The 13,523-nt window shown below is 36.8% G+C and overlaps 1 protein-coding gene and 1 pseudogene across 4 annotated transcripts in view; both read left to right on the top strand.

Annotated features, from left to right (window-relative positions):
• LOC306660154 (cGMP-dependent protein kinase 1) overlaps positions 1 to 13,523 on the top strand; it is a 1,225,718-nt gene that overhangs the window by 586,485 nt on the left and 625,710 nt on the right. The window lies entirely within an intron of this gene.
• On the top strand, positions 7,751 to 9,262 carry LOC306660241 (swi5-dependent recombination DNA repair protein 1 homolog; annotated as a pseudogene). Its single transcript has one exon. The product of its transcript is annotated as a swi5-dependent recombination DNA repair protein 1 homolog (transcript).

Here is a 13,523-nt window from a genome sequence, read left to right as displayed (position 1 = left end):
ATTTTTAGCAGATTCCTGATTACAAAGAAGTATCTGTGCTATAAAAAAGTAGAATGCAAACTTGAAAACAAATGACACCTGGTCCCTTCATGATGGGGATAGAGAGACTGGGATGGTCTTCAGGAAAGTGGGGAATGCAAGCCCTCCCCAACCAGCATTGCACTTGGCTCTGGCAGATTGTTGTCAGTTAGTGGTTTACTTTTTTTTTTTTTTTTTTTCCTCTCTTTTCACAAGAAGCCAAATCTAGAGTTAAGATGAAATCTCCTGGCTTGTTAATGTTGGCTCAGGTTTTTTTTTGGACACTACGCAGGCCAAACCAAATTTATCTGTAAGCTTATTTGGCCTGTTGGTTGTCAATTGATGACCCTTCATTGTACCTTTCCAAAAAGAACACATGGACCTTTTCTATTGGTAATAAGGTTAATAGTTTAAAAGTGCTCTGGAATCCCTCTTTTGAGAAAGCAGCATCTCAGGGTTTGATTTAATAAAGATACACCCGTCACCAGTACATGATATTTTAGATAAGGCAAATTTTTCTGTGCTTAGTCACATATCACTTAAATTGGATGAAGGAGGACATAAAATTACAAGTAGGGCAAAAGAAAAAAAGTCTCAATTGAGCTGGTTTTTTTGTTGTTGCTTTTCTTTTGCTGTTGTTGTTTTGCTTTGTTTTGTTTTAAGCTTTAGGAGAGTGGTAGCCCTAACCAGGTACTAGATAAGCTTCACAGAAGTGACAATGAATTAGACTAGGAAGTGTTAATAGAATTTCAATAGCAAAAGGAGAGGGCTTTGCCAAGAGGAGGTAAAAGTACAAGCATCTCTGGTTATAGTGTGGACTTCCATGTGTCTTAAATGGGTGAGTGATTGGATCTGTAACAAGGACCAGGCAAGGAGGACCTTGAATATCAGTCTACAGAATTGGGTCTTGATGATTGAATTTGGGTGAGCCTTTCTGAATTTTGATCAGGAAAAAGACATAATTTGACCTCATCTGTGATTCTTGTCCCAAATTCTGGATTGAGTCATTTAAAAGTAATTGGAAGCCTTCTCTGGGGAGTTGGTTAAAAATAGTTATCCTGCCTAGATACTGGCTAAGAAGCTCTTTGGTTTCTGGAAGCACTGACAATTCTTAAGAATCAACTTTGCACTACTCATGATGAATTGCTTCTTGTGATTTCCAGATGAGGCTATAGAACAATGTTTAAGAGGCCATCAGAATACCTGACAATACATCCAGTCTGCAGTACACAGTAGTCTATCCTGCATTTGGGTTCTTTGCAGAGAATTATTATACCTCTATTAGAAGCGACAAATAGAAGTCATAAAAACACAAATAGATTAAATTAGGTTGAAATAGACTGGAAAGGAAATGCAATGTCCTTAATTATTTTAACACAAAAAAAGAGTATATAAAGTTGCCACAATATGAAAGTAGAATGAAAATGTAATATATAAAATTGGTAAATAAAATCATCATTTTCCAATGTTAAAACATTTCCCCCAAAATGAAGAAGGACTTTATAACCATGAGAAAAATTGTCTCAGAATTAAAAGAAGATATAAGATTAGAACAGGATTTAGGGAAAGATATTTTTCCTCCTAAAATGCCAATGGTCAAAACTCATTTGCAGTTTAATGTGCCATAAAAGGCACCTGTTGACCAGTGCTTGGGTGTTGGTCAGGAAAACCCAACCATTGTGCCAAATTATAATTAGATAAATAATGTCCTCGACAGATGGCCATTTTGGCACAATTGGCATAAACAATGTATGAATTAATGTGCATTGCTTTAACACATATTTTTTCTCTTCCAAGAAAGTCAATGAAGGCTACATGTGACTCCTGTGCATCAACTCAACAGTAATTATGGGTCTAAATGAATCACTTGATTTATCACTTGCTTATTGCCCAAACTGGCCTCTCTAGATGCTCTGGAGACAAGGAAACCAGCTAGCTAAACAATATTAAATAAATAGTCCAAGATCATAATAAAGAGAATAAAAACGATAAATCTCAGTTTCTAACCTTTTGCATAGTTAATAGAGCAGCACATAAAAATGAATTCCTATAAGGCTATTGAAACAAATTTGTTATTAACCTTGGTTGAAGTAAATAAATGAGGGAAATCTATGGTAGCACTTAACATTCATGGAGAAATCCATTAAGTTGTAAATGAATGAGAAACTTTAATTTGGTTTCTTGGTCTTATTTTTTTGTTGTTGTTGTTTTTAAACCATAGCTGCTTTAAGTTCTTAATAGAGGAAAATGAAGTTTAAATACATCTGCATACATGTTTGATTTTGCAGTTTCACACTTCTTCTTGACTTATGTATATTTGACAGTTGATTTTAGGGGAGGAAACTCAACATGTCACTTAGACTTTGGAGAGCTTGGTTTTGTGTTTTGCCTCTCCAGTACTCAGCTATAATCCAAAGCAAAACCACTGACTCTCTATAATCAATTCATTAAATTAACAAAGTTAGATGAAAAGCTCCTTGGGTCCTATTTATCATATTGGTTATTTAGTTTATGCTTTATTCATAGTGCTCCATAATTGGGATTGAAAGTGCAAGAGTAAGCTGACTGATGTTAAACATCAAGATGAGGATACAGCTGTCTGTGGGAACAGCATCAAACAACGTACCTAATGCAGAATAGTGCTCAATAATTACTTAATTAACTAATGGTTCTAGGTCATCTGGGTAAGATTTGGTAAGGCTGCACCTGGGAAAATGGGAGGGCTTTTCATTGAACCACCTATCTAGCCAGGACCCAAAGATCTATTTATCCTGTCCTTGCTCATTCTGTTTGTTGCATAATTTACTATTGCTACTTTTTCTTCTTTTCCCAGTGGCTTGGGAGACTGAAACAGGAGGATCTCGAGTTCAAAGCCAGCCTTAGAAACAACAAGGCACTAAGCAACTCAATGAGACCCTGTCCCTAAATAAAAATACATATAGGGCTGACGATATGGCTCAGTGGTGGAGTGCTTCTGAATTCAATCCCTGATACCAAACAACAATAACAAAAAACAAACAAAAAAAATCATTGCTACTAGAAAACTTAAAATTACAAGCATGGTTTGGATTAATTAGTATTGGGTATGAATGGTTGAAATTAAGAAATTGTCATAGACATCCCTTCTGCACCTTGATTCAGATTCTTAATTGCCTATAACCCACAACATGAAAGCACACCTAGTTATGTTATATCTATGGCTAATTTATCTCTAACCACCACCATATTTACTATTTATCTGTCATCCATCAAGGAACACAGGGATGATCTTTGGAGCTTCTGTTACCCCTTCTGCCTGCAGAAGACAAGCACTCACTTAACAGTAATTAAGATATAATGGGCAGAGGCCCCCAAGGACTGGTAAAGTACCTTGTGGCTTCAAGAAAAGGGAACAATCATTTAAAATTTGAGGAGCACAGTACTTGAGATTGACCTTGAAGAAAATGAGAATTAGAAATTGAGGACCAGTGCATCCAGAGGAAATGTCTTGAGCTAAAGGTTGAACAGAGAAGAGAAAATGTCATTCAATTAAGATGTACCCATTTGTATACAATGAATCAAATGCAATCTGTAAGAATAAAATAAATTTTTAAAGGAAAGAGTAAAGACTGCAGTTGACCAAGAATACAGAAACAGAAAACAAGTAGAAAAGACAGGTCATATTTAGACAGGCAACATCTGAATTGTGGAAGTCTTGAACGCTAAGGTAGGAAAGCACTTATCTTTAATTTGTTATGCTATGGAGAGCCGCTGAAAGCTTATAGACCTGACTCACCTACCAAAACACTGTTTTTGGAGAGTTAGTGATGGCATATGAAGTAGAATTGGAAGAAATTAATTAGAACACTATGATAGCCATTCAGGAAAAAAGTAGAGTAAGATTGTGGATGAGGATAGAGGGAAGAAATGGACATAAATGGTATTCCTGAGGTGTTACATGATGCCTAAATGAACACAGTCTATAGCATCTCTGTGCATGTGTGTCCTGAAATAAGAGTTTCCTTCTTGTCTTTTCTTCATGTTTAAGGAAACTTTCTTAAAATGTAAATTTAAGCTGTACTAAGGCTCCCCAAACAAAGTGTTCTGCCCATGTGTAGGTCAGAATTTTAAGAGTTAAAAAAATGGCTCTGTTTAAAAATTTCTGAGCACAAATTTACAAGAAAGTAGTATTTTACTGATAACAGATAGTATTTGAGTTGTATACTGTGCTCTCAGACCCAAGTTATGTTTAAAGTCTCTAACCAATTTGAATATTAGCAACTGGAAGTAGAGAGAGTAGATATTTATTCCCAATCTTAGGGGAATTCAATGAATGTATTTAAATTCCTTGCAGCTGTTTCAAGCATGAGAAGAAAGTCACATCCCTTCTTCTTGACCTGAATCATTATTCACAACCCAAGATAGATTAAGCATCTCTCAAGGGAGATACGGTTATCTAGGAGTGGTGTGTTTTATAAAGATGAATATAGGGGTCAACTCTTTAATACATTCACAAGCCTCTACAAAATATCACTAACCAAAGATCTCACTGTGTTCTTCAAAATTCACTCAGGAAGTCTTTCTGGGAATAATATGCTTACACTTTATTTTTGTCATCTGAGAAATGAAAGAGCTGGTGCTTCTAGTTGGAAGATTTCTGTAATTCAGATCCACTTTTCCCAAATACAAAGACCATGAGCTTTCTTTTCCAGAAGGAAAAATAAAGAATCAAACCGCAGAAAGGGAACTTTCCTAAAGCAAAGCTGTAATGAATAGGAGCAGTTTGATTCTTCCTTAAGGTGTGTTTACATGGTTTGAGAGAAGTAAATGACCCATTTCCAACACTGAATTCTCTTTGTGTGTCAGAATTTAAGCTTTTTACCCAAAGAAAATGGTACATTGCAGTGAATCCCTAGAGAGTTTGTTTTTAGGGTAATTATTACATTTTATTGAAAAATAAATTATGGGAGATATGAAGCAGCTTCCCTCTCGTTGAATTCTAGTGCATAAATATTCAAAAATCATGCAAATAGTTGTACAGTCAGTGCTGCTTTAATTTTTAAAAATGTATGGTTTATTGCAGGATCACTCACATCAGATATTTACCTACATGTAATTTGCCTTTTATTTAAATTGACTCCATGTACAGGAACAGTAGCCTTGAAGTAAGTTAGATCTGCCAATCTTGGCTCCTGAAACTTTGATTTTTACCTGAAAAAGTTTCAGAACATCTCAGAGCCCCAATCTCCTCATCTGAAACGGGAATGATAATATATCTACTTCTGAGAATGATTTTTGAGAGTTATTTGAAGAAACAGTAAATGTTAATGATTTGGAGATGAGGTGTTCCCCCTACCACCAAAAGCTCATGTGTCAATGCAGGAGTGAAATGATTACATTAGATTGTGGGTTCTGTAACGTGATCAGTAGACTAGTCCATTTGAATGCCGTTCTGGGTGGTAACTGCTGACAGGTGGGACAATAACTGAAGGAAGCAGCTCATTGGAGGGAGTGTTGGGGATCATATATATTGTCCCTACTCTATCTGCTTCCTGGCTGTCTTGGGAAGCTTGCTTCCACCATGCCCTTCTACTGTGATGTTCTGCCTCTCCTCAGGCCCAAAGCAATGGACTCAGCTGACCATTTACTGAACCTCTGAAATTGTGAGCCCAAACAATCTTCTTATTCTCTAAGTTTTTATCATTAGGTGTGTTACTAACTGAATATCCATGAACCATGATGTCCTATCAACTATTCAGTCAACTGTCAGGATATGTTAATTAGCTATCATGTACTTGTCCTTTTGTTCCTTGCTAGTGAAGGCTATAAGACAAGGCAAACAAGAAGTTAAACACAGACACACACGTATGCATACATATTCATGTGAGACAGTTTTCATAGGAAAAGACTTGGGTAACTTGGGGAAAATAAATTGTGTCCCAACATCTAGCACAAAGACCCATACAATACTCCTCATGTGTGATTGATAGTATAAATGATATGGCATTTTCCATGCTCTGAACCCATCCTTTTCAGGACCTTTGGAAATACTGTTGAACTTTCAAGTTCAAACCTTTTGTGGGAGTCAAGAATTCAAAATAAAGATTGAAATGGTATTATTCACTATAAGAAACAGAAAACTGTAAAACTTAGCATTATCCCATTTGAATTCAAGAAATAAATTTCCTATGAGTAGGAATGTTGTAGTTATGGGCTATACTTGAAATTATTTGGAGACAGGATGAGATGTAGATTGATCAAGGAGTAATTTAGGTTCACCCTTGCTTACTGAAGGGAGAGGGTTGGATAGGCCTTCATAAGGCTCTTCAGAGTCCAATTTTTGTGGATTTTTCTTTCTTCTTTTTTCCTGCTCAGTGGTGATCACACCAACATATTTGAGACTGATTTTGATAAATTATTTCATTGTCAGCATCTGCAACAACCACAGAGGTCAAAGTTGTAGATCCAGATTTTAGTAGAAGAGCAGAAAAACATGGATTAGCAAGGAGTTTTCCTTCTCTGTCTTCTCATTTCAAAAACAAGTGAACTGAGACTTGGAAACAGTATCACCCCACACACCCTTTGAAGAATAGGTGGCACATGTGGAACTAGAATTGAAATTCTGCAAGCCCTCTGGCCAATTTTCCTCTCCCTCTGAGTGCCATCTCTTGTGCTGTCACCAGGCATTTAAAGAGGATATTAATGTTCTTTTTACTTTCATATATTCCCCAAACATTCAGATGGTGAAAAGAATATTTTACTCCAATGAAGAAAATTGTTATGTCACCCAGAAAAAGGCTCCTCTTTCTACACAGAGCATTTCCTTGCCAAAAACTAATTGCTTAGCATAAAATGCTGCCACTTGTTTCATGCATTAGTAAAATCAATTCTCTCCACTACAATACTGCTCAGCCATTGTGTCTGTCAGCACTCTGGATGCAAAGCTGAAATCTGAAGTGTGTCACCAGACACAAAGGTTTAATAAAGCTTGGCCACATGTATTAATTTTAGGGTTGATTCTTGCACTTTGTGTGCTCTCTAGGCATTGTTTTTTTCTTCTGTTTCCTTCTGTAACCCAGTATTTAAATATGAGCAGGGATGGTGGTATTACCACTCCAGTAATACTTAGATAGAGAAAGGGAAAGAAATGGAAGTGCCTTGTTCATTCCTTCAAAACATTATTGAACATTGTGTCCAACATCTGTAGATAGCAGAAAGGTATCTGCTGGTGTCAGCAATGGCATGTCCATGTTAAAATAACCAAAATTTAGGGTGGATGTGGCTAATGACTCTCGAGTTCAGAAATAGTGAAACAGTTCAACAAAGGTGAATGCAATGGAGGTGTTAACAAAGGACACACAGGAAGAGTAAAAAAAAAAATTGCATGGACTGGCTTGAAGAATAGATAGGAGTTAGTAAGCATATGAAAATTTATCATATTTAAGTTTCAGAAACAGAACTTAAAGAGGAAGTTCACAAGCCTGTTTCAAATGTAAAACTTGTGGATTATCAATTGGTCTATATTCATGGAATATATTGTTCTGCAATACCAGAGATCAACCTACCTCACCTGATAAAACGTATCACTGGATAAAATAAAATCTATAAAACTACACATTAGAAAGATTCAACTTTTGATCCCAGATTGGCTAAATAGTGTGAAGCCACGTTCTAAGGGGTCAGGATTTTGAGGTAGACAGAGTGGGCCCGCGTAGTGACGGGGCCGGTGGATTTTGGGCAGCAAGGCTAGGCACTAGCTCAGAGGAACGTGCGGGGACCCCCTCGGTCGATTTTCTGGCGCTTTGGTTCTCCAGGGGCTGGAACCCAACGCTGCTCTTTGGCGGTCTCTGCCTTTGGAGCGTTTGTACGCTGTACACTTCCGGTCCCGCCGTGTCTGAGGAAAGCCAGTGCTGTGGTGAACACGGAGACCAGCCTGACCCGAGCCAGGAGGACGGTGCTGGGACACAAACAAGAAGCAGAAGTGAATCAGGATCTCACTTCCACCGTGCAAAGTCCATCAGATTCGTCTGTGATCCAACCTACGACTCCACAGGCCTGTGTGGATCCACCATCTCCCCATACGGATAGTTCACCAAAACAACCTACGAGTTGCAACACTTAAAGACAAATTAAAGAAACAAGATTGTCATTTAATTCCTGTTGCAGTGTGATAAAACGTCTTAAAGTAGAGAAGGAAGAAAATGACCAGACTATTTCAGAGAAACCAGCATCTTCAAAGAAGAAACGCTTTGGAATCTCAAGAAAGTTCTAAAAACAAAGGCAGTGAATCTGAAGAAAATGCACATTCGAAAAATACCAAGAATATCAGTGCATATAAATCTGAGTCACTTGATTTTGTGATTGAGAATCCTAAACAAGAGTTAAATGAAGAAAAAGCAGAATTGATGAAGCAGGTTCAGGACAAAGAAGAGCTTCTTCGGAGGCTAAAACTAGTCAAAATGTATAGGTCAAAGAATAACCTGTCTCAGTTAGAGTTGTTAATATCGAAGTGGAGAAACTGTAGCCAGCTGTTGCTTTATGAGCTTCAGTCACTTATGTCAGAAGAGAACAAGAAACGAAGCCTTACTCAATTGATAGACCACTATGGGCTGGATGATCAATTGCTGCATTATAACAGACGTGAAGAAGAATTTACAGGTGTTTAATTCATAATTTTTTTCTTGAGAAATATCTTTGAGAATGACAACTCAATGACAAGATACTTGCACATTTTAAAGGGGAGATATGCACATTAGGGCTTAGAAGAAGGTGTCTTGACATGAGTTTAGGGCACTTATAAATTTAAGTTCTAAAATTTAGTGTTTTGGATAGATTTGGTAAAGAAAACTTGACATTAAAAAATAAAATCATTTAAGAGTAATTTGGATAGTTCTGGAACCCAGTTTTAGTATATCTGTTGCTTTTGTAGCAGAAAGTTTTATTTTCAGTGTTAAAAAATAGTTCCATCTAGATGGGAACCCCTGAGGACTTGTGTTATTCTAGTGCCTACCAGCCAGCCTCCATCAATCACTACTGCTTTTGGGGGGTGGGGGGGTGGAAAGGCAGGCAGTAGCAGCTAAATGTGGCAGGGGAATCATGATGCTCCTGGTGGTAGTGTTGATGGGTGGTTTTTTGTTTTTTAATTTTTTCTTTTTAGATATTCGTGACAGTACAGTGTATTTTGACATATACATATATGGAGTATAACTTATTGTAATTAGATCCCATTCTTGTAGTTGAACATGATGTGGAGTTAAACTAGTTGTGTTTACACAACTAGTTTATAAACATAGTTTATAAACATGTTTATATGTGTTTATAAACATAGGAAAGTTATGTCCAATTCATTCTACATGTTGGTGGTTTAAAAGTGCCTTTCCCTCTCTAGGTTTATGAATCTTGTTTCCATTCATTTGCCATATTTTTTCATCTGCTGATCTGATAGGGTTATTAAACTTTTTATGTCCAAAATTAAAAAAAAAAAAAAAAGATTCAACTTTTGCTTTTTTTGAGTATTTTCTCATAAACATATATCTATAAATACCTACAAATTTTCTATTTATATAATATATATCCATAATTTATATATGTATAAATGTAAGTATTATAAGTAAACATGAATATCTATCTCAGCAGTGACTGTTCTAGACTTTGTTAGAATTGGAAAGAGCAAAGAGTAAGTTGTCACCAGTCCTGCAGAAAGTGTTCAGGTTATCTAAGGAGAAGAGGTTGTCACCCAGTAACTAAGAACGTATAGTATTGTGATGTTCAAATGGAGTAAAGGCTGTGAAAGGTGGTTACAAACCATCTTTTAGTAAAAAATTCTTCTGAGGAATATTTCATTCCCATTTGAATATTTATTTAGGTACACAGTTGCACCAATAGCCTAATTTTTAATTACAAAAAATAAAATGAGATCCAGAAATGTGTACTCATGATAAACATTTCTCATTTTATAACTGAGAAGCACAGTAATTAAATACCCAGATAAATGTGTTAGATTGCATTGCAGTGGGTCAGGTATATGCTTTCATTTCATACCTAACAGCCCCTTTTAAGATCATAACCAAATTTAAAAATAGCAACTCAACAACCTCAATTTCCCCAATTAGCGGGGGGAAAAGAACATTCTAATATAGCATCTAATCTGCCTTGCTAAATTTAATTAATATAAACTGTTGGGCAGTTCTACCAGCAGCTTCATCTGAAAGGAAACATGTTTCTGTAAGCTCTTGGGATAGGACTGAAACTGAAAAGAATTGAATGGAGACCTTTTCTCATTTGATAGAAGGTTAGCGATAAAATAGGATTTGAGGAAATCAAAAGAGGCTATTTTCTTTTTTATTAAGAATTGCCAACAAGATTAAATGATAAGATGAAACCAAAATAAAGCATTCAAACCATTGTCTCTGAATGGTTTGGTGAGTTGCTGAAATTAAAAAACCCATGTTTACCCCAGCCAAAACCCACAGGTGGGAATTTCTAGTACTATCTTCCTTGCAGGATTTTATTTTATTTTTAATTTTTTATTTGTTCTAATTAGTTCTCATAACAGTAGAATACATTTTGACACATCGTACATAAATGGAGTATAACTTCTCATTCTTATGGTTGTACATGATGTAGAGTAACACAGGTTGTGTAATCATATATGCACATAGAGTAATAATGTCCAATTCGTTCTACTATCATTTCTACCCTCAAACCCCCTGCTCCCTTCACTTCCCTCTGTCTAATCCAAAGTACCTCTGTTCTTCCCTCGCCACCCCCCCTTATTGTGATTAGCATCCGTGTAGCAGAGAAAATATTCGGGCCTTTGGTTCTTTGGGTTTGGTTTATGGATTTCAGTTCTACCCTAGAAGAAAAACAAAAAATTGAAAGCAGGGTTTGTGTGCTTCACCATTGCTTCTGAAGACTTCTATATCTAATTGTATTATAATCCCACAAGCAACACGTGCCTATAACAAAGTTGATGGGAAGTCCATCACCAGCTTGCCATGATTATTGACCAGGGTCTTGAGAGGATTCCATGGCCAGTGTTTCTAGTATTAGCCGAGGATGAGGGATGACAGAGATCATATATTCACAGACAGATCTGGACTATCTTCCTTCCCCTTCCCACCTAAATATAAATGACCAACTAATGAGTATACATGCTGGCATTTGGGACTCACTGCCATTGTTTGCCTTGAAGAAAGCAAACTTTTATTTAACCCTGAGCGATATCCAACTCAACTGTTTTGACTGCTGTGTAAACCTTGCCTTATGAAGGAAATACAGAAAACTTTCTAATGAGCTTCATAAGTATTGGCTAGTGCAATGGTTTGGATGTGGCCTGAGTGTATCCCTCAAGGATTCATGTGTTGAAATTTAATCACCATTGAGAGGTGTTAAGATGGTAGAAACTGAATCCAAACTGTGGGATTTAAAGGTGAGAGATGATTAGGATTAGATAAAGTCATCAAGCTTTATCCTGATGATTGAATCCTGATGGCTTTATAAGATGGAGGTGGGGCAGAGAGGGGAGAGAGACTAGAGGACACACATGTGCTTTCTGTCTTTTCCCATGTGATGATGTACTGTATCGCCTTGGAACTCTGCCAGCAAGAAGACCTGTCCAGCAGATGTGAGACTTTTAACCTCCAGAGCATGAATTAAATGAACTTCTTTTATCTATAAAGTTATCCAGCCCCAGATATTTTGTTAGAGTAACACAAAATGGACTAATTCAGCTGGTAAATTTCAAATAGTTGTTCTGGTTTGTATACAGATACTCAGAATGACAACAACTTTTATGCTATAAAGACTTTGTCCCTCATTTAAGTTTTGCCAAATTTAATTTAAATCATCACTATCAACATAAAATATAGGTATTAATACCAACATTATGCACATTCAGATTAGTGTATTATACTTTTGAATTTTCATAAAATAATTGTTTTAGCTAAATAATTTTTATCCAAGAGTAAGTTAAGTAATTAGCTTAATCTAAGAGTGATTTGAGCAAAATAATGTCATGATTCATCATATAAATACATATAATTTTCAGAAAGCATACCAGGTATTTGGAGATCTTTTTAAAAGTAGTTTATCCTATTTTGAACTTGCATTATTATTACAGCAGTTCTATACATATATAGTACTTTTTGAAACCTACTGGAAATATATCTCTCATATACAGGGTATAAAATTTGCCACAAATGTGGTAGCTTAAACATCAGAAATTTATTCACTTACAGTTCTTGGAACCAAATTTGAAAGGTTTGTTTGTCTTTCACTGTGTCAACATCAAGATCTTATCAGGGCTAAGCTCCTTCAGAGTCTCTAGGTGAAGAATCACTCTTTGCCTCTTTGAGCTTTGGTAGCCATCAGCTTTCCTTTGCCTGTGGCTGTGTTATGCCTCCTCTTTTGTCTTCACATCACCCTGCCTCTATATAATTTCCCTTGCTCCTCTCTTTTACGGCACATGTGATTGAATTTAAGGACCAATCGCATAATCCAGTATGATCTAAAAATCCTTAATCCTTTCCTGCTTAATCACATCTACAAAAACTTTGCCCTATAAAGCAACATTACGATATAGATATATATTTGGAAGTCATTATTAGTTTACCACATTGGTCTGAGGGAACAGTATAAGATTCTTCATTTCTAATAATTGGGTGATGCTGCTGGTTGTGAATAACACTTTAATTAGCAAGTGGCTAGATCATAATTTGGTAATGTTCTGCATGCTCTATCTCATTCAGGGCAAAATTGGGCTTCTTGTTTTTATGCAGAATCAGAATAGGAAGGGACATGGTGGACAGAGTATGATTTCTAAAAGATGGAAGAGCCAAGAATTTATAGGATGGTTACTTGGGAGCCAAGCACACTTTAGAGTGTCAGCTAGAACCCTGCTTCCAGAGGCAAGACGGAGCAAGCAGGGTATTCAGAGGGCAGACAGGAGGCCTGAACATCGAGTTTATGACAACAAGTCTAATGCCAGATTCCACCAGCTGGTTTACCTCAGCATTCTGCCAAACAGCAGGAGCAATTATGAAAGTAGCTAGTGTCAAGTGTATGCACGGCTCTCAAACTGCTGGTTGAGTAGATTTGGAATACATCTCTGAATTTCCGTTTTTAACAAACATCTGACGTGATTCAGATGCAGGTGGTCAGGGAGCCATCTCTGAAAAATACTGCTCAACTTGGTTAAAGCACCAGAGTCTATTGACTTATTAGATTTGGGTTGGAGAAGGTAAGTTAGAGGCAGGTTAGCCTGAAAATGTGGGCACCAAAGGAAGGCAATTTGTCATTCCAGGATGTGCTGGGTGTGAGATTCTGAACATGTCCTGCAGGGAGCTATGCAGTCTGGAAGCAGTTGAAAATACATAGTAAATGGCTCCATGGTATCACCCCTCAGGGCATGTTATACCCAATGTGTCCACCTTGTATGCCAATGCAGAGCTTAGAGCAACACTACAATGAACATGGTAGATTGGCACCACATTTCTGTCCATCTCTCACAGCATTTGTTGCTGCAG

The sequence above is a fragment of the Sciurus vulgaris genome, assembly GCF_902686455.1.
Source record: "Sciurus vulgaris genome assembly, chromosome: 4".
Taxonomy (NCBI): domain Eukaryota; kingdom Metazoa; phylum Chordata; class Mammalia; order Rodentia; family Sciuridae; genus Sciurus; species Sciurus vulgaris.
Note: the sequence above shows the minus strand (reverse complement) of the source record. Positions and strands in the feature narration are given on the sequence as shown.